The sequence below is a fragment of the Pan troglodytes genome, chromosome 14, assembly GCF_028858775.2.
Source record: "Pan troglodytes isolate AG18354 chromosome 14, NHGRI_mPanTro3-v2.0_pri, whole genome shotgun sequence".
Classification (NCBI taxonomy): domain Eukaryota; kingdom Metazoa; phylum Chordata; class Mammalia; order Primates; family Hominidae; genus Pan; species Pan troglodytes.
In genome coordinates, this window is record NC_072412.2 from 28,746,901 (window position 1) to 28,769,029 (window position 22,129).

The following is a 22,129-nucleotide window of genomic DNA, read 5'->3' on the forward strand; positions in this document are numbered from 1 at the left end:
TTAGTTTACAAAGGGATGAAGATAGATGGTAAGAGTGTGACATTCTCTTTCGTTCACTTAATCATTAAAAAACAGGGTTCTTGGCCAACTGCCTGTGTTATCACTCTAGCTGTGGGAGATGCCTTGCAACCTCCAGAAAGGCCTACAGAGCTCCCCATTCAGAGCTGAAAGTACATTTTTTATTAATTTTCACCAAATATCACTGACGCTTAATGTTGCCTAGTGCTCACATGAACAAGAACACGAACTCATCTGTGGGAGTTATGGCCCATAAGGGCAAGAACCTGGGAAAGTCAGTGCCAGCACCTGTAGGAGCTCACCCAATACCTGTGGAACAAATGAATACATGAATGGAGGCTGTCTTCTCAAAGAGCCTGTTTTGAAATTTGAAATCTTACATAAAAATGGAAAGCCAAGGTCTAGGGTAAACCTTAACATTTCGTAGCACTCACTGGAGCAGCTAATGCTTTTTTTTTTTTGAGACAGAGTCTTGCTCTGTCACCAGGCTTGAGTGCAGTGGTGCGATCTCAGCTCACTGCAAGCTCTGCCTCCTGGGTTCAAGCGATTCCCCTGCCTCAGCCTCCCAAGTAGCTGGGACTACAGGTGCGCGCCACCATGCCTGGCTAATTTTTTTGTATTTCAGTATAGACGGGGTTTCACCATGTTGGCCAGGATGGTCTCGATCTCCTGACCTCGTGATCCACCTGCCTCGGCCTCCCAAAGTGCTGGGATTACAGGCATGAGCCACCGTGCGTGGCCGGAGCAGCTAATACTTCTTTACTTTTTAACCAGTCTGTCGGCAGAGGATTATTTGCAGCACACATCACAAGTATCTGTCCTGGGCCCAAACCAAACAAATGAACAAAAACACCTGTTCTACCTAATGAAGCATATGCTAAGATTCACAAAAATAAAGCAGAGAAGAAAAGCTACCACCTCCTAAACTCAAGCTAATCTTGTTCAGAAGGCACTTTTTCTAGGCCCCTTTGTGTTACCGTTGCAACTGTTCTTTAGTTACAGGAGCATTTAATCAAACAAACATCTAAGAACACCATGATTTTCTTATTTATATATAAAGGTATTATTCTACCCAGTGCCAATTTCTCTTGATCTGTGCTGGAAGAATGCCCAGGCAGATCTTCTCAAAACAGTAAACTCAAACAACAAAAAAAGAAGAAGACATAGTTTTAAAAGCCGAGTGCTGTATACTGCTTCTAACTTATGATAAATCCCCAGTATATTTTGAATTTTTAAAGAGAAAACTTTACTTGTTTTGCTTCTGTAAACTTTCCTTTGTGCTAAAGGACTCAACTTCAGAATTTACAAACTTAAATAAGAGTCTGAACTAAAGATGTATTTAGCTCTTGGATATGCTATTAAGTATTACTTGCCATAAAACAAATGTGCCATACTTCTGCCCCCGAATCCCGTAAAATATCTACTTTTAGGTATTTTATGACACAGTTAACAGTGAGCCTAAAAGTAAGTTTATGTACAAACTAAACCAAAGGTTTTTCATACCAATGTCTAAAAAGTTTAGATTCCAAATGTAGTCTATTTTCAATACAGTACAAACTTTTTCAAAGTTGGCTCAAAGAAAGAGATTTCTGTCCCTGCTTGAGGGACATGAGTGCCCACTGTGGTCACCTGCCTCTGCCCTGCAACTTCCAGAAAGGCCTACAGAGCTCCCCATTCAGAGCTGAAAGTACATTTTTTATTAATTTTCACCAAATATCATTAATGCTTAATGTTGCCTAGTGCTCACATGAACAAGAACATGAACTCATGGCTTGATAACTGGTGGAGTTATCAAGAAATTTAGGCCAGGTGTGGTAGCTCATGCCTATAATCCTAGCACTCTGGGAGGCTGAAATAGGAGGATCCCTTGAGGCCAGGAGTTTGAGAATAGCTTGGAGAACATAGCAAAGCTCTGTCTCTACAAAAACTATTCTAAAAAATTAACCAGGTGTGGTGGAGTGCACCTGTAGTCCCAGTTATTCAGGAAGCTGAGGCAGGAGGATGGCTTCAGCCCAGGAGGTCAAGGCCGCAGTGAGCTGTGATCACGCCACTGCACTTCAGCCTGGGTATCAGTATGAGATCCTGTCTCTTAAAAAAAAAAAAAAAAAAAAGGAAAGAAAACAAAAGAAATTTAAAGCTTCCTGCAGGTAGGAAGAACCACACAAACTATATTCAGATAAGACTGAACAATTTTCTAACAGCAGAGAACTAGCTAATGCAACTGACATGGTGTTGAAATTGGGAATCAGTTACTTGCATTGTATCACTGTTTCTCAGGGTCATACACTCTCCCTACGTTCCAAAGGCTGACACCAATAGTACCAAGTTCAAATCAAACCTATACTTGGTGGAGCTGCAGAAAGTGAGAGAAGGAGGGGACAGGACAGGATGTCTGGGCCATCCCAATGGTTCACTTGGTCTGTTCATTTGCTGAGCAGCCTTGTTCCGTGAGTGCCCTGTGGGCTTCCAGGACAGCAGATGCACCATCTCTAGTGCCATTTGAAACTAAATGAAAGAATGAGGAGGAAAAAAAAAAGGAAACTGGTATCTGCTGCCCAACTGATAAATGCGCAGCTCTGTACTGAGAATTGGCCAACCATTGCCTTGATTCTCAGACACCCTGGAAGGTGGCACCTGGCAAGTGGGCAGAGGAAGGCCTGCAGCAGGTTCCTACAGCCGGTCAGCACCAGAGACCAGGCTAGAACCCAGGTCTGTCTGGCGCCAACACCTCTACTCCTCTTCCCATTCAGGTAGCTCTGGGTCAGAGGGGCCCTGGTCCTAGCCTGTCACCTCCATCACTGGTTGTCTTTTTTTAATCACCTAAATTTAAATACTATTACAGAAGTTTACAAATTGCTTTATCCAGAGTGAAACACAAGGTGAATTCTAAAATTCAAATGAAATTTGGCATAAGGTCTTTTACTGTAGCCTGAATCGGCAAAAGGTACAGTGAACTCAATGGTCGGCTGGGGCAGGGGCTTCCTCTCCCTGCACCTCAGTAGCCACCTTCTCTCCCAGCCACTTTGTTGCTGAAGACGTCTGGGGCTTTTCTCCACACCTCAAGCTGGTGGCCAGGCTGGCATCCAGCTCTGAATCTGAACTCCCACCCAACTAGGTCAGGGTTAGCCAGAGCCAGGCGCCAGATTCAGCAGGCTCCCACAGTTGGAGCCAAATACACGAGTCAGCTCCAAGTACCTCGCTGGTGAGGGGGTTGGTGAGGCTGTGGAGGAAGCTGGATGCCCAGTGCAGGAGAAGTGACACTAACTGAAGAGTGGCAGTGTCTTCTGGGCGTGTGGCTCTGGGAAGTCCCAAGTAAAGGGGGACAGGTGGAAAACACACACTGGAGAGAACAGGGAAATCTGAAATTTGTCTCCAAGAGAGTTGTGTCCATGCTGGGGCAGCAACTTGCTTTGCAATGACGTGCAGAATGCAAGCCAGGCAGCTCTGACGGGCCTCTTGGCCACCAAGTTGTCCTGCTCCTCGCTGAAATGCCACATAGCCTGCCTGTATTTGGACGGCCAAGATCACAAGAAATAATATCTTGGTCAACCTTAGTCGCCTCTGGCCGAGTGTCCTGTCTTTGGAGGAGCTCACAAAGCAGGCTTTGTGGGCTGGCATGTCCCATGACAGCATTTGCAAAAGATTTGTGATCACCCCAAGCACCGCTAGCCCCCGCGTGCTGGGCAACCAAGGAGAACCACGTTCTTCTGGAGCCCGAGACCCTCTCCTCCTCCACTCCCTCTGCTTGGGTCAGTTTGTCACCAGCTGTGGAAAGTCCTGTTTGCTTTTCATTTGTTCTAAAACATTTGCAAGTTCTGAGAAGGAACACGTGCTGACTTCTAGAGCTGGTCACTAAGTCCGTGGTTCTCCTTGCTGTGGCCTGTGGCATTTGAGACTCTGAGGGCATCTCTTACTCTCATTTTTGGGATCTTTCAGTCAACCCTCTTAGGAAGTCCTTGCCATCCCCAAACAAAAGCCAAGCCTTCTTAGGGGCTGGCAAATGAGATTTCCCCTCTCCTGTAGCACAACCCTTATCAGATTTCTGTCCGGAGAGCAGATATTTAAGACATCTGAACTTGGGCTGCACAACTGAAGTTTTTTTTTTGTTTTTTGCAAATCGAACTCTTTGCCATCCTTTGTCCTACTGCAAACCTTACGTGAACTCAGTGGCACAGCTGAGTGTGCTCTGTTCAATCCAAGGGCGTGTTATTTTAATACACACACATCTGCAAGTGTAGATAAGAATACCCTGTCATCGGCAGGATCACATCTGCTAAGGCAAACCTAAAGGACCTTGGGCAAACGTTGTGAGGCCCAAGAAAGGTGCCGAGTGTCCACCGTCTGTCCCTAGCTGAGTCTACCCAGAGCCCAGCCGTGGTTCAAAAGCCCTGGAAGGGCTGCAGAGAGGAATGCAAATCTGGCACAATCTGCTCTGAACTATTTCTTCCTGGAGAGGACACGGCAAGCTACTGGTTCAACCGGGCACCCCGGGTAGCTCTTGCCCGGTGCCTTTTCACTGGGTACTCTGAGAGCTCCAAGCCCACTAAGCATCCACCAATGCTGGAAAAGTGATCCCTCAATACCCCGGCTCCCTGTCACAGCCTGTCAAAAGCCACAGACTTTAATGAGTCCTCTTGTTCTCAGACCCAAGGCCTCTTTCCACAGCCCTGCCCTTCTCTCCGCAGGCGGGGCCTGGCAGCAGGCAAGAACTCTCGCTCTCACACATCTTTCAATATTGCCTTTTTCTTCATTCCGCTGGGGAAAAGTACGTCCCTCAGGAGGGCAGAAGAGAAACAGATACAAGTGGTGCCACCATGAAGGGTTTTCTACAAGAAACCTTTCAGGCAGCAGACAGCTCTCTCTAGATATCTCAACACAGAGCTTCGGCCAGACTCTGCTGTGGAAATGCTTCATCCTCAATTCAAGCTGGGTCTCTTTCCTTTGATGAAGCCTGTATATATTTTGATGTGTATGGCTCACTAATCCTTTTGAAAAATAACTTCTCTCAGGCTTCCTCCCTGGTGAGATAGTATGGAACTGAAACTTCTCATGGCCTATCCCGACATTCCAAACTCCACCTGAGGCGCCCCGCACAACAGGACACGACGGCCAGGGATCTGACACCAGGAAACGGCTGCCCCTGTCATGAATGGATAAGCATCCACTAGCAATTTTTTTTTTTTTTTTTTTTTTGAGATGGAGTCTCACTCTGTTGCCCAGACTGGAACGCAGTGTTGCAATCTTGGTTCACTGCAACCTCCGCCTCCTGAGTTCAAGCGATTCTCTTGCCTCAGCCTCCTGAGTAGCTGGGACTACAGGCACACACCACCATGCCTGGCTAATTTTTTTATATTTTTATTAGAGACAGGGTTTTGCCATATTGGCCAGGCTAGTCTCAAACTCCTGACCTCAGGTGATCCACCCGCCTCAGCCTTCCAAAGTGCCACTGCACCTGGCCAGCATCCACTAGCTTTTCATCAGACCGTGAAATGTTTGGTCCACGACTGCTCACTCTTTCCAGAGCTGCACTGGAAATACACTATTCTGAACGGCCCAAGTTCCTCCGGAGTATTCCTCTGATGGGGCACAAACCTGGTGGACCACAAGCATGCTGGTACCAAGTGCTTTTTATTTTTACAAGAGCCATTCTGCTCCTTCTGGTCGAACCGGTGCCCTGCTCCATGTTTCTGGGCTAACACAGGCAAAGTAACACTTCTCTGGTAGAGGTCTCTGTCGTTGTCCTCCTACCAGACCCTTTGTTCCTACTAGATCTGATCGTGGTTGTTCCCACTCAACATCCACTTTCACAGCATGGTCACCAAACTGCTCAGAGCTCTTTGGCGGATCCATAATCATGGAATGTCCCTGACTTCCTGTTTAGGGCTGGAAACCTCACAGAGGGTAGCATCTTAGTGCAAGCTCTTCAGACCCCCAAGGCAAAAAATGTGGCCTGGAGCACCTGCCTCTTGCCCAGGATCACATGAGTCCATGGCTGAGCCTGTGGGGTGAAGGTCTCTCTAACTCCAGGCTGTGACTGCTGAGGGGCCAGTGCATCCGGGAACTGCCATGCAGCAAGTGTGATAAGTCCCCAGGAGGACTCCCGAGGCCAGGCAGGAGGGGACATGTCTGGGTTCTCAGGCTCCAAGGTACTTCAAGTTCTGTTAAGAGTCCAGGATTCCTACACCGTGCTTCCTCTCTGCTTTTCTACATTTATTTCTCAGTGCCTTCATAACTGCCTCCCCCTTTTGAGATCTATTGCATGTTACCCCTCTTCATGCCCAGACAATACATAAACACATGCGGAGAACACACTTTCAATGGCTGGCAGAGCCTCCTCCTTCATAGGCCTTTTTCACACCTGGAAACAAGTCTTAATTTCCTCACGTGGCTGCTTCACTAAACAATCAAGACATGTCTCCTTACCTGATTGATTTTCCCTCTCTAGCAAGGTGATGAGTGCTATAAAGCAGAGAGACTATTCCTGGGCCCAACTGCGAAGTTTCACCCATGGAATATGTTGTTAATCTTAACGCCTGCTGAGGCAAATGAATAATATGCCAGTTTCTAGAGACTGAACAGCGTTAAGAAGGTGATTAAAAGCTACCCTCTACATTCCTGCAAGAGGTACCATACAAACGAAATCAGATTTCCCCAAAGAAGCAATGCCATGATGGGATTTTCAAAAAGGCAATACACACACGGCTCAAAAATTCAAAAGCTACCCAAAGTCACAGGGTAAACTGCAAGTGCCCTCTATCCCCTGAACCCCACATTCCCACCACCGCCAGAGCCTCCCGGAGAAGAGCCAGCCTTGGCTCACATTTTACAGAAGTGATCTCAAGTTCTGAGTTTTAAAGAAAAATGTAAATGACATGTTTCTATGCTATTTAACAGAAATAGGCTATTTCTAATGAACTGTTTAGCCTTCTAAGGGAGTTTATGAATTAATGAACCAGGCAACAGAGAAAAACAAAAATCACATACAACTGAGCTTAAGAACGCTCCATTCCCATGACATCCCGACCCTGCCCCCACCCTCCCTTCTCTCCCTGTGAGAAGGTACAAGAAAACCATTTTGATCAAGGAATGTTCTGGGAGTTTTCACAGGCGTTTGCAGAAAATACAGAAGCTTGGGACCCCTTCAAAGCCTCCTGAGAGACCCATCTACTTTGCTCTCTTCTTTCTTACTTTCAATGTCCCTGTGCAAACCCCCGTGCTAGGCATAAAGCTCTGAAGTAAACATAGGTCAGACACAGCCAAGGTTTCCCTGAATACTCGTGCCCAGCACCTTTGGGGTGACAGAGATGTGTGGGAGCCATGCTTCAGCACCCCGTTACCTTTAGCCAGCCACTTCTAAGACTTTTAAAGAACCAAACATAAGTCAGCTGCAAAGAGGCTTAAACACTACAGCATACAGCCAAGCATGCGCTGTCCCCTCTAAGTGGCATTCTGGTTTAAGGTCTTACGGGCAAGGGTCCCTGGAACTTCACCCCAGTGCTAGCTCTGGCAGCGCCATGCCTGCCCCTGAGGCACACCCCCAAGACAGGTTCATCTCCCACCTCACCTGCCCATTAATTAGAAAGCTCCTGACATCTGCCTCTTCCATTAAGAATTTCCTGAGGATGACGAACAAGTAGCTACCTCTCCTTCGCCCATTTCACCACCCCCAGCCTTCTGGAGGAATCACTTTGCATGTTAATTTACACCTACTCCTTTAGCAGCAAAATACCAACACATTTATGTGCAACCTCAGGAATGGGATTTTTCTTCTCGGAGAAACCTCCCTGAAGGCTGGGGCTTAACCCTTTACACACCAATCCTAATTGCAACTCATGTTTATTGCACTCTCGTGCTAAGCCTGGCAAGGTGCTAAAAGCTTCAATCCTTAATATAACCTACAAGAGGGGAACTGTAAGTTTCTCCATTTTTCAAATGAGGAAACTGAGGCACAGAGTTGCATGTGGGTGTACAACACAGACCTCCTGAAATGAGGAGGGCTGCTTGCCACTCGGCTAATTATCCCTGATGGCAGTAGTTACTGAGTTCTTTCCTCTCTTCCATGGGTGTTCTGTCCTTGTCCTCACTGCCAAGCCCTCAGCTATCACTCCTTGCCGGTGCCAGAAGCCCCGCCTCTGCTGCCAAATTCACACATCCTATCTGCAGACGGCTGTAAAGCGATAACCAAGCTGGGCCAAAATGAGTGCACAGGCTATGACTGGGTCACCACACCCCTGCCGTCCCAAGGCCACTAACGTAAATGGACTCTGGAACAGCAGCCTCTTCAGTTCAGTTGAAAAGATCATTTTGAGCATCTACTTCATAGCAGGCACTGCTCTTGGTACAGGAGACACAAAGACACATGCATCCCAGACCCTCAGGGAGATGTGGTCTAATGGGCAGATCAGGTCTCCCTGCAGTTGTTCCAGGTTCCAGCAGTTTTGGAGGTGCTTGCTACTCCAACTGACCCTGAGAGCTGGTTAGAAATGCAATCTCTCAGACCCCCTCCCTGAGCTCCCAAATCAGAATATGCATTTCAGGAGATCCCCAGGGGAGGATTTGTATGCACGTGTGGTCTAGACAGTTTAAAGATACCCACAGTATGACCTTAGGATATGAAAGGCACTATTACATTATGCCAAGTACTTAACTTGCACACTCACTGAGATACGTTCCTTCTATCCTTACTGCCCACTCCTACTGCCACTTCTGCCCAATCCATATGACCTTACCTACCTACACGCTCTTTAGATAGCAATGAAGGAGTAACAGTCATAATGAACAGGAATGTTACAAAATGCACCCAATGTACACAACTACAATGGAAATGTTTCCTGCTTTGTGTGCTCCATTTCCAGAAACAATACGCTCCAGTTAGTCTTATCCCCTTTTAAGTTTAAGTTAAACCTAAAAGTTTAACTTTTTAACTTTTTATTTTACACAGCTTGCATCTTTAGGTGCAGGACCTTCATTAGGTCTAGACCTGGCAGCGATGTGGCCTTCAGGCCCCACCCCAGAACTGCAAAGGAGCCCACACCCGTGCCCGCATGCACAGTAAAAGTGTGCCCCCACAGTTCTGTTCCTTCAAGGAAGTCTAGGAACAAGGGCAATTCCCAGAACTCAGATGTTTGAGTCACTGCTCATTTGGATATGGGGCAGTATCGCTTGCTCCCACAAAGCATCCGTGTTGAGAAACCCATGCTTTCCCTCTGTCCCTGCTCCCAAGTACCTCCCCAGGGTGGAATCGTGCTTTCTTCCTTCACATAGCAGGACACTTTGCTGGAAAGAGACTCTTGCTGGGACCTCTGTGGGTCAAGGCCAGCAGCTCTTAGTAGACTTCAACTCTTCCAGCAACTCAAACTCTATGCAGGGTGACTCAGCAAGACCTCCCTTGCAGATGCTCCACACAGGACCACTCATGGGCAACCAGGAGCCGCAGGAAAGTGACTTGGATTTGTGCAGAGAGCTTTCGCCTCCCCTGGCCACTGCCCTACTCCAAATCACCCAAGAAACATGAGACGGCAACGCCCTCACCTTGACTCATCAAACCACAGAGTCTTTCAGTAATTAGGCCTGAATCCCAGCACAAATTAGATCTGATAATTTTCTAAAATTCTAATTGTATCAAACTCTGAGACCAGCAAGACAGACATTCTTCCCAGTTCAATAAAATTACTCAAAGAACTAATGAGTGCTCTTGCTTAATTTCTCCCAAGATTGCCCTCTGGAAAGAAAGCAATCTGAAAAAAGAAATGTCTTCCAACAAAAGTTAAAAAAAAACACACAACAAAAAAAACCTAGCTGCTGAAACTGTGAGGTTATAGATTTGTGGGGGAAGTGTGGTACACTTGCAATAACAGAGTCATCATTTATCTCAAACATTAACATATATAACAGCATCAGATCAAGTTCATGAGGTTTCTTCTCAAATACCAACAATGGTGGTGGTAATATTTGTAACTTTTTTTTTCTTTTTTTTTTTTGAGACGGAGTCTCACTCTGTTGCCCAGGCTGGAGTGCAATGGCACGATCTCGTCTCACTGCAACCTCCACCTCCTGGGCTTAAGTGATTCTCCTGCCTCAATCTCCCTAGTAGCTGGGACCCAGCCCTCTGCTAGGACTACAGCTACTCGGGAGCTGTACTGCGCCACCATGCCCAGCTAATTTTTTGTATTTTTAGTAGAGACGGGGTTTCACCATGTTGGCCAGGCTGGTCTCAAACTCCTGACCTCAGGTGATCTGCCTGCCTCGGCCTCCCAAAGTGCTGGGATTACAGGTATGAGCCACCGCACCTGGCCAATATTTGTAACTTCTATATGAATTTTTAAGAGTACTGTAAAGTAAGCACTCTGAGTTCTCACAACAAATTTATTTTTATTGAGAAGCATAGTAAATAAAAGAAACTTCCCAAGAACAAGGACAGACATTTGCACATTGTTTCAATAAATGAGGCCATTTATCTTGTTCTAGTTCTGTTATGTCATTGTACCTTTGTTAGGCAGAGTCAATTCCCTTGATTTACAATTGTTTTGTGAATTATATACACAGACTTAAAGACATTTATTTTCTAAGAAAAACCATTCAAGCATTTCTTAAGCAAAAGTCCATCCAACCTTTTCAAGAAGAACTATTTAATGGTATGGCTGCTATTGTTAATATAGTTTCAATACCGTTCGATATTAACCCATCAGATTTAGTCAAAAAATAACATTTCTATGAGTATCTTTTCTCACTCTTCTTCCCCAAAATCCTTAACTCTTTCAGATAGGTTCTTCGTCGCATCACGCTGAATAAAATAAACTCAAAGAAAATCAGAGCGCTGAAATTAACAAATGTATGGCCCATTTCTAAAAACTCACATACAGCCTGACCAGGCCACCTTTGGGACACCACTGTGTCAGGTTAACGAAGGACAGATACCCCAGTATGCAAAAGCAAACCACACTGGGGAATTCACACAGGTCTGCCCTGAAAACCTACTCACTTTCTTGGGCATCATCACAGAGAATAATGTCCCCTTCAGTCAGAAACTCCCAAATCACCACAAAAAGAAACCTCGACTCTTCAACTTTCTTTGCCCTAACTGGTCTGGATGGAGAATTGACTCCCATCCCCTAGTGCCAGCAGTGAACATGAAATTCAGGACAATGTGGTGGAGTTGCAGGTGAGGTGTGGCTCGTATGTCTAAACCTAGTGTGTTTTGCAAACTCCAAGTTGCCACGAGGAATTTTTCTTGTAATGAAATAGAAAAGAATAAAAATTATCTCAGTGTATCACAGATAGTAAAAATGAGTACTATTTCATAAAAATTTTCATTTTATCTATATATGAATATGTGTGCCTCTGTGTGTGTACTTGATTACAATGTAAATTTAGTTCTTATTGTAGACTGCGGTCAAAGAAGTTTAAAAGCCGCCATCCTCAGGAACACCCAGTGAGTACCAGTGTGTGCGGGTAACCAGTAGTCCCATCCCAAACAGCCCAGAGAAAGGCTTTCCCAGCACCGGGCTTCCAGAATCCTGTGCTAAGCTGACAGTACAGAAGAGGCAGCCAACAGGGCTCTGAATCCCAAGTACCTGAAGGAGGAATGAAACAATCTCACCAGAGAGGAAAGGACAGCTGTGACAGTCACCCTCCCTGAACAAGACCACTGAGACCAGGGATGGACATCTTCCAAGCTAACCTACAGTGCAGGTAAGAATGGGAAGCTGCATTTTTAGATAACTATCCATTAGAAACCAGGATGACATATGAACAGTGTATCTTGGTAGCCTTGGATGCTCAAGGATGAGAAACCCTGGGCAAATCAGGCAAAAATTCTCAACCACAGAACAGGACAAACTGGCCCAAAGGTTCCTTAGTTACAGAGTAAGTAAGAAGAAGCTGTAATTCTACCCCATCTGGGAACATTAGGAAAAAGACAACATCTGATACTCTGATTTCAGTAGAACTGGATTCTTCCAAAAATATAAATGTCAAAGTCACCCATTCACAGTATAATTTGTACCAAAGTGCAAAATGGGGTACATATGTGTGCCAAAGAACAAAATCTACCAGAACTGAGCTGCCAGGGCAAAATTACAACAGAAACTTTAAATAATATATTGTCCCATCCACCTGCCAAAACATTGGCTCAAAGACATTCCTCCTTTAAATACAGTTTTACTAATTATAAGAATAATCATTCAATAAATATTTCTTGAGCACTATTTTAGGTGCCACAAACACTGCAGTGAGAAAAACAAAGTCCAATTTTTCCAGTCTTTTCTTTCTGTGCAAATACATATATCTCATTAAGATAACACCGAACATGGAAAATTGCACCCAGATGGTTTCACTTTTAACATTAAAGTGTCTCCCACAAAATCAAATGTTCTTTGAAAACGCCATTCTTACTGGCTACATAGTATTCTAACATGGAAATGGTATCATGATTTACTGAAAGACACTCCCAAATGCTTACCACAAGATAAAAACACAAAGGAGAGACATCATTAAATAGAACGTTAGACCTAGATTCAGAGCCTTAAGGAAAAAGAAGAAAAAAAAGGAAAATGCAATCTTACGAATCTCAGAGACCCCACTATTTTCCTCCACAGGGATGAATATTCACATCCACACCACTGGCCACATCAAGCTCTAATTTGTGCGTCTCCCTTTATAAGCCCCACTCCCTCTTTGATCGAAGAGAACATTGTCTGCACAGAACAATACGTTTTCATTTCAATTTCCCTTCTTTTCAGGAAAGGAAATGTTTGCACTTCAAAGGGTTTCTTTGAAGAGTAGCCCTTCAGCTCTGGCCCGTCCAGGTTGGGCGTTACGTGGACTCAGCAGGGTGTGTGGAGTCTGGGCGGCTGCCCACCGAAGTCACTCTCAAGGCCAGCTCCTTCAAGGAGAGGGTCTGGGGCCGGAGTAGAAAAAACAAACACATGGAAAAATACTCAAGGCTTTTGATCATGACCTTCAGAGGCCCATTTTCACACATAACATAGACTTACAGCTCAGGGAAACTGAGGTACAAATGATGGGGAGCTGAGGACAATGACGTAGTAGCTTCTAAGAACAAAATCCTTCCAGAAACCAGACTCGCTTAGCAAAGACCCGTTCTGGGCCAGGAAAGGGGAGAGCCACTCTCAGTTACAGCTGTTATGGCGAAGGGACCACCTAAGCGGACAAAGCAGGGAAGCGAGATCCAAACTTCACTACCTGCACCAGTTTTAAAACCTTTCCCTAGGAACTTTTGAGAAGCACAGTCATTGGCAAACAGCAAACTTCACATGGTAAAATTTCACATTTTATTTCTTCCGTAGCCCACTGGTAGGGGCCAAGAGGCTCATTAAAAGGCAAGTCTAACAACCACCTGAAGCACCCAAGAGCTCACTGATATGGGGCCAGTGCTGTTTCCCTCAATCACGCTCCAGGCCCCATCCTTAACCTCTGCCAAGTCCAGGAAGCAAGGGGTATAGACCAGACAAGAGTAGGCCTGCAACATTTCTTTTCAAGTCTCAAACAAGTTCTGGATATTTATTAACGATCTCCACCCTTCCCCACCTGGAGGATATGCACCACAAAGGCACCATCAAGGCTGGTTAAGTCCGCCTGCTCGGTGGGCACCTGCCCAAGGGGTGGGCAGGAGCATGAAAGACCGTCAGCTCCAGACAGGGGCCGGCTCCTCCCACAGCCCCAGGACTCGGCTGCGGGGCTCCTGACTAGTGTGTGGGTGGTGGAGGGATCACGAGTCTGTGTGGCCAGGTCACCAGAGCTGAAGGAGCTGAGAAAGTCTTCCCACCACCTTTCTGGTTGATCACTCAGCCTCTGAGCTGGAATTATGAATGCGTTTTATTTTCTCCTTCTTTTAATTTTCTGTAGTTTCCAAATTTTCCACAACAAACATTCTAACTTTTAGAAACACTTTTTCTTAAAAAGGCTTATGAGGTAGAAAATCACAGCTCTTTTGAAAGAGCCCCCACACTGCAAAACTCCTTCCCCAAAAATACTTAGCTATAAAGGACATTATGTGGACGACTGCAAGTCAAATATGGACAGTGGCCTAGATCGCAGGGTTGTATTAATGTTAAATTTCCTGACTTTGCTATTGTACCATGATTATGTGAGAGAAGATCCTTGTTCTTAGGAAATATACACTGAAGTATAGAGGGCAATTAAAATGGCATGACATCTTCAGCTGACTCTCAAATGGTTCAGAAAAAAATGTATGTGTCTGTGTGCATGTCAGTTTGTGTGGGGTGGAGAGAGAATAGAAGGAGGCAAAACATAACCCACCTGTGCATCTGAGAGAGGGTACCCAGGAGTTCCTTGCACTCCTGCAAATTTTCTTTTCTTTCTTTTTTTTTTTTGAGACAGTATCTCGCTCTGTTACCCAGGCTGGAGTGCAGTGGTGTGATCTCGGCTCCCTGCAACCTCCGCCTCCCGGGTTCAAGTGATTCCTGTGTCTCAGCCTCCCGAGTAGCTGTGACTATAGGCATGCGCCACCAACACCAGGCTAACTTTTGTATTTTTCGTAGACATGAGTTTCACCATGTTGGCCAGGGCTGGTCTCAAACTCCTGGCCTCAAGTGATCTGTTTGCCTCAGCCTCCCAAAGTGCTGGGATTACAGGCATGAGCCACCATGCCTGGCCTCTGCAACTTTTCTTTAAGTTTGAAATGTTATCCAAAAACTGCTGAAAAAGAAAAGGGGAAAAGGAGAAGGGCAAAAGGGATGAGGGAAGAGTTCTCCTAACTCTAACTGCCAGTCTTTCCCAGGGGCCTTCACTGGGTCCCAGAAACTGCACCCTAACGCCCCCAGCTCCTAGACCAGGCCTCATCCCAAGGGAGGGCAGGAGGCGTCCCTGACACTGTGGAAAAGCTGCGGGCCAGGAAGACACTCCCAAGTCACTTTGGGGAAGACGGGCCCTTGCTGCAGGCCCTGGTGTGGACAGCTCCTGCCCCAGCCTCTCTGAGAGTGTTAAAGATGCATCCTCTAAGGAAAGGGGGCACCTCCGCAAGATATTGTGGAAATCAGCAAAGCCAAGCCAAGGGCAGGATGACAGCGGCCGCTGGCCTTAAGAAGGATGGAATACAGAAAAGGAAGCTGACTTTCCCCTACGAACAGTCTCTGATTTCCACAAGACCCCCTGCAAAGGGGTCTCCCCAGGTGGAGATGGAGGTGGAGTGTGGGCATGGCTGGATGGTGATAAATCAAACAAGGCTCCGTTGTGGTCTGGGCAGGAGGCAGTGCATCCAGCCAAAGGCTGGTGATGTAAATGCCAAACTACTGACCCAGAAAGAATGCAGCCCAACCTCTGTCACACACACCGGCTCCTGACACTGGCCACATCCCAGCGCAGCTGCCCCAAGGACCCCAGGGCTCCAGCTGTGCCAGGTGCCTGGACTTGGGAGGGGGAAGACTCACGTTCAGAGACAGCAGAGGGAAATCAGGGCAAAGAGAGGGGAGGCAGGGTGCCCTCCAGCGTTGGGGCGGGTGACCGGTGCCAGCACCACCCGGACTCAGCCAGAAACAGAGGGACGCAGGCAGATGGGCTTCAGATCTGTCTGCCTCCCACTCAGTGTACACAGGGCAGGCCAGGCCAGGCCTATCCCGAGACAGGCTGGAGTCCAGGTACAGGCAGACATCTGGGTTCCAATCTTCACTCTGCCACTGACTGCCTACCTGTGTGCCCGTGGGCCACCTGCCTTTGCCTCTCCCCATCAGTCAAACCAGAAGGGCCGACCCCACTGGGTGGTTAGGAAGATTCAAATGAAACAAAGATAAAGCGCAGAGTACATGGTGAGCACTAAATAAGTGCTTGCAATGATTGATCTTACCTAGCCCCAGGGCCCCTCCCTTCCTTCCTACTTGGCCTAACAGACTTTGGCTAATGGCACTCAGTAAGAAGACAAGATGCAGAGAAGAACACTTCGAACACGTCCATAACAGATCAACTCCAACCACTTTGTGGGGAGGATGAGCCCCTGCCTTCTCACTGCTGCCCCCAGGTGGGTGTCGCCCACCACCCCTGTGCTGTATGGAGACATCCTATCCTACAGACCCAAGCACGGGATGAGTGAGGTGGGAAACACGGCCCAGGGTTTCAGCTTTTCAGCTTTGCTTTTTCTAAAACCCAAGGGCTTCAGAGTAATTTGAACAACATGTTTGGGATGACTATAGCCAGGGCAGTCACTCCCGTCCTGCCCCCCACCAAACACACACACATACATATACACATACACATACACATACCCACACACAGCAAACACTAAGAAAGGGGCTGAGAGCTCTGTTTCCCAGGGGTCCTAGAAGTCACTGAGCCCAAGGTGCATGGGTCTGAGTCCTACGCAAACCTGCACCCCATGCTCAGGGAGACATCAGGATTCCAAAGAGAGATGGCTTCAAGTCCATCCAGGCATTCAGAGCCAAAACAGCCCAGAGACTATTGTTCCTTCCCTCAGACCTGGGACCAGATGGGATGGTGAACCTGTCAGCAGATGCCTCAGAGGCCCGCATCCCTCCTCCAGCACCCTGGGACTACGTCTGCCCCTTCTAATTTAGACACACACCCAAGGAAAGAGCACAACATTTTAATGCCTTGGTAAAATGAGAGAGCGAAATTAAGTTGTTGTAAAAATTATTTTTCTCAGGGCTAGGCTAAGTGGCTCACGACCATAAACTTAGCACTTTAGGGAGGCGAGGCAGGCGGATCACTTGAGGCCAGGAGTTTGAGACCAGCCTGGGCAACTTAATGAGATCCCTTCTCTACCAAAAAATACAAAATAAAAATTAGCCGGGTGTGGTGGTACACACCTGTGGTTCCAGGTACCTCAGAGGCTGAGGTGGGAGGATCACTTGATCCCAGGAGGTGGAGGCTAATACAAGCTGTGACTGCACCACTGCACTCCAGCCTGGGTGACAGAGTGTGACCCTATCTCAAAATATATATATATTTTTCTCCCACACCTAAATCAAGGAACTGAGCCTTCTTTCCAGTATAATAGTTAACACTTACATGCAACATTTAGACTTGTGCCAGAGGCTGTGTTAAATCCGTAACATGGATTATCTCATTTAAATCCTCTCAGTCCTGTAAGGTAGGCACTAGAAGCCAATTATTATGCAAACAATATGAAAAAGAATTTAAATGTGGTTCCGAGGAATATCTCAGAAAAGACACTGACCCCGTAAGTGGAACCCACTCTGGGGCTCTGCTCTTTCTGCCCGTAGGGATCATGATGTCTCCTTTGACCCCACAGCGTAGAGGCCCCATAACCTCATGTTGCAGAGGCCCCATACCGAGCAGAGGCCACTCCCTGAGTCACCACTGCTAGATGGTTTCTACAACACAGAACTCACTGTGCAGGACACGGGAGTGTGGGATCCACTTTTAGAGAAACAGGAAAGCAGCTGGTTGTCCTCACAGCGAAGAATCCGATCTGAACAAGTATTCTGAAGAAAGCACTGCAGTAGGAATATGGAAAGCTAGGAAACAAAACTGCCATGCCCTCTGTGCCCCCAGAAAAGGGAGGGGGGCAAGGGGACAATCAGAAAAAAATGGAAAGACAATGTAGCCAGACACAGTCCTACCAGAAGAAGGGACATCCTCTCCCACCTCCAAATAAACCCCCAGGTTTCCTTGCGCTTGATTTTTGGTTGCCACGGTCAGAAATTTTTGGTTGCCGTGGTCAGAATTGCAGGCTGCTAACAAAAGGACTGATCTCAAGAGAGAAATGTAAATGCATGGACTTGGTGCCTTGATTCTTTCAAAGAACACTGTGGACTCCATGCTTCCTAACTTCACTACTCTGAGGCTGAGAGGGACAGGCTCTCCCAATATACAGATGGAGCCAGTATGTAAGGTTCACGAAGTCTAAATTACTTCAGAGAGAAGCAAAGCCAGAGAAGCCAGGAGCGGTGCTGTTCCCAGTATTGGTCCCAACTCCCCTCAAAGCAGCATCCTTCGTTTCAGGGCAGATAATCATCCCATTCTGCATTGAAGCTGTGAAGGCCTCTTCCCTCAGTCACACGGCTCTGATTCCAGTTATCCAGTGTGTTCACTAAATGCAATACCTGCCATTCCCCACTGTTCCTGACAATAACTAGAGGAAAAAAGCCCAATGAAAGCCACTGGGTGTGGCAGGAGGGGCAAACCACAGACCAGCCAGAATCTGGTCCAAAGCCCAGAAACATCTTTTCTGAAGCCCATGTTCCTGGGATGACCAAATCTCCACAAGTGGGCCAGGTAAATGGCATCCCCTGGGTCTGCCAACGCTGCACATCTGAACGAATGCCTTGGGAGAAAAAGGAACACGGCTAGCAAGCCACCAAATCATTTTCCCAGTTTGATGCCCATCCTTCTGGTAATTCCATTTGGCAAATGTACTAAGCCTGGATTGACAGATCATGACCCACACTGAACCACAGGGGTGGTTATTTTCAAGGCTGCTTTGTAGATGGGTATGGGAGTGGGGGAGGAGGCAGATTATGGCAAAACAGAAAGGGAGGCCACTAAAGTTTATCACAAGGCAGATAATCTGCCACAAATGAAGCTACTACTCTGTTCCCTCACTGGAAGAGAGGTCTAAACCCTGGGGTGGATAGCAGGTTGGCCAGGGATCTGATGCCTCCCCACCCGAGGCCTGGGAAACCTGAGGGTAGGCAGATGTCCTGAAGATCCAGGAATACCCCAGGACCTTTGAACCCCATGTATGGAGGGTCTCCATCCCACAGGACAAGTCCACCACCAGGCGGCCCACTAGAAGGCGGCAGGGGAGCAAAGGGAGGCCATGGGCAGCAAGGAGACAGAGGCTGAAGAGACCCCCCAGATTTGGCGAGAGGAGCCAGTAAAGCTAGGTGAAGGGGAAGGAGGCCAGCAGCCTGGACGGGTGGCTGCAACACACAGGCAGGCACCTGAGAGGGGCCCCAAGAAGATACATCTTCCAGCCCTGACCCTGGGGATAAGAGTTCTAAAAAGGTCAGTTGTGACTTTCAAAAAGTCCCTTTTCCATCCAACATGTTCTTTGCTCAGCCTTCCCATCTCATTAATACAGCAACTCCGATGTGCTTGGAGTCATATTTGACCCTTCTCGTCCTTCCATGAATCCACCGGCCAATCCTATTGGATCTGCCTTTAAAATCTATCCAGGTCTGCAGGGGCCAACTATACAGAAAAACACCACATCCTATCGGAAGGTCTTGCTTGGAGTGAGGACCAAGAGGCAGGTGGAGTGATAGGCATCTCTGAAGATGCCTCTGGAAGAGATAACTCCGAGACTCAAGTATCTCCAAGGTTAGAGGGAAACAATATTTTTCTCCATAACAAGGATGCACTTATTCACATTTCAAATTTGTCCCTAGGATTAATAGCAATCCCTCCAAATACATGGTTGATAATGAGAAAGGATTAATTTAATTGGACATAATTCTGAGCCCTCCAACATAATTATCTATTTGTATGGACTTTGGTTAAAATAAACTACAGACCAGAATAATCAATCAACAGGTATTTAATTCCATCAAAGAATGAGTTCTTCTACCAAATAGAAAATTGTAACTCCCTGAAGTCAACAATCTTGTCTTTCAAGCCTTTCTTTTTTTTTTTCACCTAAAGCAAGTAATCATATGTACAGGAGCACGTGGCTCTAGGATCCAGACCCAGACAAGGGAGTACATTTCTGATCTACTTACTAAGCCCTTTCCTCTTTACTCAAAACTCCTTTGACATCCTTTGAATTTTACCTTTATAATAATTAAACATGATCGTAATATGCTAAACCTATTTTTAAAACCATTTTAATCTATTGTTGACCTTTCCCCTAAGTTTCTATTCTGTTCGTGTGACTTAAATAAGACCTTTTGTTTTAATAACAGGAGGGTGTGTTCATATAAAAATCATGGTAATTTCCACTGAGACCAACTAAAAATACCAGAGGAATAAATGTATCATGGTTTCCTATTATCTGAACCAAACATAAAGGGCAAGAAATGTTAGGAAAAATCCCAGATAAATTATAATTCGAATTAAATACAATTAGGGCATTCGGCCAGAGGCCGACATACACAATTCTACTAGTCGAACGTAAGTAAGATAAAAGGCACATTCTTTAGGGAGATACACCTGGGATTGAAATCTCAACCATCTGGTAACTATGTCTGGACTAAAACCCAACACATGAGGGCATGGCGGTGATGACGTGAGTATTGGGAAATGTAGGTTATTTATTTATTTTTTTCCTGAAGGCACATGTCTGACTATCCTAGTCACACAAGTCAAACACAACTGCTGTCTGGTTCCCCCATCCCCTGGAAAGGGTCAGGAGCTGAACCAGCAGGCTGTTGTAGTACTACTACAGTGCAGCTGCCGCTCTGTGTACGCGCAGGTTTTAGAATGACTCTGACCTGCCCATGCCTGGGAAGTTTTCTACTACGCAGAAAGGAACACCCTGAGAATACGGTGTCTTGCTAAAGGCGGAAGAACTTCCTCTCATTCCAAACCATGTGGAGGGCTTGAGGAACCCGGCCTTTCCAGGCCACACTGGGTCACAAGGAAGCCCACCTAGGGGAGACTTCCTCAAAGCAATCTTGGGGACCCAGACGAGAGGTGCAGGCGGCGCGTCCCGGGTTCTAGGGACAAGCGGAGAGCCAGGCGCCCTAGGTCAGGGCGGCCACCGGGCGGGGATGGCAGCAGAGTCCCTGGGCCGGCCACCTGCCGCGGGACCACCCTCCGGGCGGCCGGGCAGGGTCCCCACCCACGGCTGATGACACATCCCCGGACCTCGTGGTGGGGCGGGGTGCTCTGCACCGCGCCATGTAAGGGAAGGTCTCCTCGCCGCCGGCGGGCTCCGTATGCCTCCCAGGCTGGCCCCCGTGCCCGCCGCCCGCCTACGCACCCCGACCACCCCGTGCGTAGCGGCGCGCGGGTCCACGGACAGGCGCGCGGAGCGGGCATCGCCAGATCGCCCACGCTTACTCACTCGGTGTTGCATCATGCACCACGCCGCGGTTTCAGGGAGCCAAAATGGACTCCGTGGAGGCGACAGTCGCATGGGCACCAGCCCCGCTCGCCCACTCCGGGGCCCGCCCGGCCCTGGTCCTGGCCCTTCCCAGATGATGGCAGCGTTCCCGGCGCGGGGGCCCTCGCCACTCCCGCGCCGCCCTGCCGCGGCCCCACGCGGCGCCAGGGCCCCCTCCGTGATGACCCGGGCCCAAGGAGCTGCCCCCTGCGTTGGCGGGGCCGGGCACTCACCAAGCCGGCGGCGGCGGGGCTCCGGCAGGATCGCGAACAGACAGACTGTCGGACGCACTCAAGGACCAACGGACGCTCGGCCGGGGAGACCGGGCGGGGCGGGGCGGGGGCGCGGCGCGCGGGGAGAGGAGTGGAGGCTGCGGTTAGCGGGAGCCCGCGGCCGCGTGCGCGCCTGCCAGGTAGTTGACCCGCTGCTCACACCTGCCTGCGCTGACTGAATGGGCGCCGAGGGCTGGCGGGTTCCGGCGCCAGGTTTCATCAGCAGTGCGCCCGGCCCCCGCCCCTCGCGCTCCGCGCCCCGCGCCCCGCGCCCGCCCCCGGACCAGGCAGCTCCAGCCCGCTCGGCCGCGTCACCGCCGGGCACCAATGGGAGCGCGGCGCGGCGGCGGCTGCCAGCCCAGAGGCTGCGGCCGGGGACCGACGCGCCCTTGGTGGGCGGGGCGGCTGAGTCTTCGCGCGCCCAGCGCCCCAACCTGGGGTTCCCGCGGCGGGCGGGCGGGCTGCGCCTCCGCTCGCCTTCGCAATAGCTCCGTAGGCGTGTGGCCGTTTCTCCGCCAATCTGAGCGCACCGCGCCACAGCATCCTGTGGTCCCCTGCAGATCCCACAGCGCCCTGGCCAGAACTAGTGCTGCAGGTCCGGCCGTGCCAACCCCCTCCCGGCGGGCCCCAGGGAGCTCACACGGAACTCGAGACCAGTTTTCCTTCTCCAAAATAAAAGATTTGGTATGCACTTAAAAGGTTTAAACTGTTTTCTTTTCATTTTAGAGACAGGGTGTTACTCTATTGCCCAGGCTGGAGCGCAGTTCACCTTAACCTCGAAATCCTGGCCTCAAGCGATCCTCCCGCCTGGGCCTCCCAAAGCGCCCTAGGATTACAG

General features: G+C 48.3%; 1 protein-coding gene across 3 annotated transcripts in view; it reads right to left on the reverse strand.

Moving 5' to 3' along the window:
- The window catches only part of SLC7A1 (solute carrier family 7 member 1), an 86,874-nt gene extending 65,327 nt beyond the window's left edge, over positions 1–21,547 (reverse strand). The window contains exon 1 of one of the 3 annotated variants that reach the window (XM_009426802.4): positions 21,253–21,547. The gene's annotated coding sequence lies outside the window, so the exon portion shown is untranslated. Of the gene's footprint in view, positions 1–20,980; positions 21,002–21,252 lie in introns of those variants that run through there. The other 2 variants (XM_016925117.4, XM_016925116.4) reach the window with 2 other exon arrangements.
- Positions 21,548–22,129: the final 582 nt, after the last annotated feature.